Source organism: Meles meles, chromosome 15 (genome assembly GCF_922984935.1).
Source record: "Meles meles chromosome 15, mMelMel3.1 paternal haplotype, whole genome shotgun sequence".
Classification (NCBI taxonomy): domain Eukaryota; kingdom Metazoa; phylum Chordata; class Mammalia; order Carnivora; family Mustelidae; genus Meles; species Meles meles.
In genome coordinates, this window is record NC_060080.1 from 39,995,323 (window position 1) to 40,001,334 (window position 6,012).

The following is a 6,012-nucleotide window of genomic DNA, read 5'->3' on the forward strand; positions in this document are numbered from 1 at the left end:
ACAGATGCTGGCAAGGATGTGGAGGAAGGGGAATCCTACACTGTTGGTGGGAATGCAAGCTGGTGCAACCACTCTAGAAAACAGCATGGAGGTTCCTCAACCTCCATGAAAATGGAGGTACCCTATGACCCAGCAATTGCACTACTGGGTATTTACCGTAAAGATACAAACGTGATCCGAAGGGGCATGTGCACCCAAATGTTTATAGCAGCAATGTCCACAATAGCCAAACTATGGAAAGAACCTAGATGTCCATCAACAGATGAATGGATGAAGAAGATGTGGTATATATACAATGGAATACTATGCAGCCATCAAAAGAAATGAAGTCTTGCCATTTACGATGACATGGATGGAACTAGAGGGTATCATGCTTAGCGAAATAAGTCAATTGGAGAAAGACAACTATCATATGATCTCCCTGATATGAGGAAGTGGAGATGCAATGTGGGGGGTTTGGAGGTTAGGAAAAGAATAAATGAAACAAGATGGAATCGGGAGGGAGACAAACCATAAGTGACTCTTAATCTCACAAAACAAACTGAGGGTTGCTGGGGGGAGGGGGTCAGAAGAGGGGGTGGGGTTGTGAACATTGGGGAGGGTATGTGCTATGGTGAGTGTTGTGAAGTGTGTAAACCTGGTGATTCACAGACCTGTACCCCTGGGAATAAAAATACATTATATGTTTATTTAAAAATTTTAAAATGTAAAAAAAAAAAAAAAAAAGAATAAGCCCTAATAAGCCCTAAATTGTGCAGATCACTCACCTTCTGTCTCCAGGATGACTTCGCAAGTCATTGAGACCCAGTTTCCCCAGTTTCTTCCCAAGTAAGATCTTAAGATCTGCTCTCTACCCTCAGAAAGTAGGAGAGTGTGTGCGCATGTGTGACCAAGTTGTTATGGCGCCATGGGTGATAGGTGTCTGCAACGATAGAGTGAAGATCAAAGGACGCCCCAATCTGCTCTGCCTGGGGCTTAGCAGAGAGAGGTGGTGCTTCCAGGCACAAACAGGAGGCCTACAGCTGAGCACGTGCCCCCAGCCCGTGGGGGAGGCTGCTGTTCCAGCAGAAGCTCCTTCCTGCAGCATGCCCCCAGGGGCGGCAGAGGGGACGCTGGAGCCGAAAATATCTCCTACAAGAAACACCCTGAGAAGAAGCTGCGTCCAAAGGGAAGCCCCTCCATGAGGACTGCCCCTCCTGCTCTAAGCAGCACTGCCTCCCCGTTCTGTGAGCGGTAATCAGGGAGCTCCCTCCGGCCCAGAACCCCCTACAACTCGGGTTTGTTCACAGGCCCAGGGAAAAGCGAGAACCCGGTTACAGGGAACAGGGCTGAGCTCCTCAGCTCCCCTTTGCTGTTCAGGTGACTCCCCTTGAGCGACTCTAGGAGCCAAGGGCTTTGGACTCAGGGGTCCAGAAGGCACATGCCAATCTAAATATCCTGACTGTGCCGCTCCTTCGCCAGCCTGCACCGGCTGGAACTTGATGCCCACGGCACCTTGCTGGCAAAGATGGAGGAAACACACCGGCCCTGCCCTCACAGAGCTCACAGCCTCGTTCCCCAACAGACAAGCCAGCTGGACACAGCCTCACTGTGACCAAGGGCCAAAGGTTGAGGAACCCACCAGATGACATGCGCCCCCACACACCCCACCAGTCTGGGTAAGATCGTGCCCCCCCCCCAGCTGGCTATAGCAGGGGTTTGGGGAGACTGCAGAGTGGGGAGGAAAGGGAAGAGCACGGAAGGGCATGACACTGAGAAAGAATCAGGAGTGCAGTCATCATTACCCCTCCTTATGGGCCCACCCCCACCTCTGCTGCTCCACCTTCCCCCCGAGTATAGGAGAGGCCACTGTGTGGGTCAAGCCCAGTGCTGTTTGCCCTAATCTTTCCTTGCAAGTTGCCGTCAGCCTTGCTCATGTGGTTGGCTGGCCCTGCCGGATGCTGCTTTCTGGACTGGCTGCCCAGTAGTGGGCGACAGGTGACAGTATCAGACACAAGCCTCGGCAGGACCACAATAAAAACTCCCTCACCCATGATCTTGCCTAGAAACATGAAGTTCTACATGAGTCAACCAGGCAAAGCTCAAGAATGTGGCTGAGCAGTGTGGCTGCAGTTCCGGTGAGAAGCTGAGCTCTGCAATCAGACTCCTCCTCCCATCATGGGGTCCTAAACTGACAGCGTGACCCTGAAAGCTTACTTGGCATCCCTGTGCCTCAGTTTCCTTATTTGCAAAATAGTGATTAAAATTAAGTAAATGTTCATAAAGTCATATACGGCTGTAAGTGTTTATCTATATACCAAGCAGGTCTCGACCGAGACAGTTTTGCCCCCCTGGACATTTGATAATGTCTGGAGACATGTTTGGTTGTCAAGACTGGCACGGGGGATGGGAGGAATGCAAGTGTCATTGAGTGGCTAGAGGCTAGGATCCTACTACACAGTGTACAACACACGGGACAGGCCGCTGCAATCAAAAATTATCGGGGCCCAAATATCAGTGATAGCAAAGTTGACAAACCCTGCCCCAAACACAGGTATGGAGGGGCTAATGTATCTTTTACAAAAGAGAATTATTTAAATCTTAGGCATCCTGATAGGTAAACAATAGCATCTCATTGCTACTTTATTTTTTTTTAAAGATTTTATTTATTTATTTGACAGACAGATGTCACAACTAGACAGAGAGGCAGGCAGAGAGAGAGGAGGAAGCAGGCTCCCTGCTTAGCAGAGAGCCCGATGCGGGGCTCTATCCCAGGACCCTGAGATCATGACCTGAGCCAAAGGCAGAGGCTTTAACCCACTGAGCCGCCCAGGCGCCCCTCATTGCTACTTTAATGTGCAATTCTCTATTAACAGTTCTGAGCTGCTTTTCACGTTTGTTGGTTATTCTGATTTGCACTTTTAAAAATATATATATTTTACTTATTTATTTGACAGAGAGAGACGGAACACAAGCAGGGGGAGTGGGAAAGGGAGAAGCAGACTTCCCGCTGAGCAGGGAGCCCGCTGGGGCTCGATCCCAGGATCCTGGGATCATGACCTGAGCCACCCAGGTGCCCCCTGATTTGCACTTCTAGGAACTGTCTATTTGTGTCCTTTCCCCATTTTTTAAATTGGTTTGTTTCTATTGACATTCACTGTCTATTCTAAAGAACTCTTATTTATTATAGCTATAGATAACTCTTTGTCATTAAATACCCCCCCCAAATTAAATGAATAAGATAACACAGGCCAAGAGGTTAGTGCAGAACACCGTAGTTAAGGGGGTTAGCCGCAGGCCACATGGGGCCAAGCTCACCCCTAGATTTTAGCTGGGACAGCTGGAGCATCTTCTGAGGTCCATAGATGAAAAAGGGGACTCTCAAGAACACTACGCCTGTGACCTCCCGCCTGTAACCATAGTCTCCACGTGCCGGAGGGACCATGGTAACAGCAGAAAGTCACTAAGGGTCGGAAGCAGAGCACAAAGAACCCTGAGCTCCTGCTCCGTCCACCCAGCGGGGGCTCACTGAGCACAGGCAATGAGCTACTCCTTTAGGTGCGTTAATTCCCCAACCCCCCTGCCGACCCCACCAGAGTGCCGTTGGCTCCTCTCGTGGTAACTTGTCCACGGACAGAGCCAACAAGCAGAGGAATAAGGATTTGAAGCTGGGCGAGTGGCCCCAGAGTCTGGGGTCTCAGTCTCCGCACTGTGTGCCCCCCACCCCCACTCGGACCCTGCGGAAGGAGATTTCACATAAGACGCTACCCAAGTGGAGCGTGGCCGGTCGATGTGAGGACACCAGATGCCACCCCGGGCCACAGGGCGCTTCTCGACTGTGCCTCCCAGAGGTCTAGATGGAACTGCTGGGAGAGGCGAGCCTAGCTGGGGACTGGTCACTCACAAGAACCGAAACTGGAACAAATCAACGACCAACAGCCACCTTAAAAGAACTAAGAGCTCCACTCGATGGCCCAAAGAAACGCAGAGGTAAATCTTGAAGGATCTAAGATGTGGTGAGGGCCTGACCCATCCCAGGATGTTGGGATGTGGTAAGTCTGCGCCTTACCACGTGGACTCTCAGAACGTCCAGGCTGACTCTTCACTACAGAGGAGACCGGTACCAGTTACAAGAGGCCTCTGTGATGTCATCTTACGTGACTCCCTCCATCCTGCTGTGCGCGTCCCATTGGCCCCATTCCATGGTTAAAGAAATAGATCTAGAGAATGTGAAAGCAGTGCCCCAGAGTCAGATCCAATCCCAGCGCAGACACCCAGGGCTGGTGTCCCTCTTAGAGCTGTGCCTTTGCACGGGGCACCTCCTGGCATGTTCACCCGGTTCTGATGGCAGAGGGTGACATGTCTTGGATTCCACTCATCAGGGAGCTTAGCAATCTTCTGGAAAAGAGCAACGGGGGCCCTCCCGGGTCAGGGAGGGGAGAGAAGGTCCACAGAAGTCTGGTGGATGAGCCCAGGGGAAGGTGGACTGCAGGGTTCACCTTGGGTTACTGGTGGGACAAAGGATGTGGGAGCATTCAAAGGGGAAATTTGACAGCTTGGCCATCTTAAGGGTCGAGGGCTGGCTGCTTCATGTGCACACAGGACTTCTGCCCCTACTCACTGTGCTTCCTGGCCCGCTTTCCGTCCCTGTCTCTGAAGGCCTGGCCTGAGTGAACGCCCCGGGTACAGCCTGTCCCACCGACCAGCTCCTCACCCGGCGTCCTGCAGCCCGGGGAACACCCGACCCCAGGGGAAGGCTATCCCAGCTTTGCACAGTGCCCTGCGCTCTTACAGGGCCTGGAAGGCTGCCCTGGCCCCTTGCTTGGAACATGGTGTTTTCCCTCTGCTGGCTATCTGACTCACTCTGACCCTGCCACATCCGGTCACACCACAGGCCTGGGGCCCTCGGCAGCCTGTGGCCATCTGGTCAGCCTAGTCCGGATGCTGCACTTTAATATTAAATGTGGGACCAGGAAGGAAGAAAACCAGAAAGGGAGGGAGTGTGGGAGGTCAGGAGGTAAGAGGCTGGAGGGACTCATGTGTCCGTGGTCCTCAAAGCGAGCAGCTTTTTCTCCTCCATTTTCTAGAGTGGTGGCTCTCAAAGCTAGGTCCCAGACCAGCGGTATCAGCATGCCCAAGAACTGGAAAGATGCAGATTCTTAGGCCCCTAGACTTCCTGAATGCGAAACTCGCGGGTGGGCCCGCCTCTGTGTCTCAAATGCGCACCCTGAGGCTCCTCCGTCCTGCTCCAGTTTGAGAACCACTGCCCTAGAACCGTCACCAGGGAATGATTTTACCTCTGCTGTCCTCCTTTTCACTATCTCAGCCCTAGGGCTCTTCTGGCCTTATTGAAATGGCCCCAGAGGCCCTTCTGCCTTCCCAGACATCACCCCTGCAGTGCCCCTGTTTGATCCAGCAAGAGGGGAGCCTGGAGGGCAGCCTGGGCGGGGGTGGCGGGAAGGCCACAGGCAGCGGCAACTCCACGTGCCTCAATGCATGTGTTTACTGGAACCTCCCGTCAGTCTGTGAGGTAGGCGGGCGAATACCATGGCCTCAGTTTGATAGATGAGGGAAAGGGAGACTCAGAGGGGTTGATGGCTGTTCTCCCTCCAGAGCTTCCAGTCTCCTTGGGGACAAGATCTCTGCGCCTGCAGGACAGTTAAATAACAAGGCAGAGAGACTTCCTGTGCCTAGATAGTGTGGGGGTGGGGCTCCCTGTCCCCCTACAACAGGCCCTAACTAGAACATTTTGGGGGGGTGCATTGAGGGGGCTGGGGTTGCCTGGTGGGGGTTGGCATCTCCCTATGTGCTGGTGTGCAGCATTTTTTCTGGACCCCAGCAAGGTCCGCCAGTACCTCCGACCCATAGTCCTTTATGTCAAAAATTCCTCTGAATCCAGCTGTTCACTTCCAGAGACATACACAGAAGAACTCAAAGCAAAGACCGGAAGAGGTATTTGCATACCCATGGGCATAGCAGTGTTCATCACAATACCCAAACATCCATCGGTGGATGAGTGGATAAAAGCGGGGT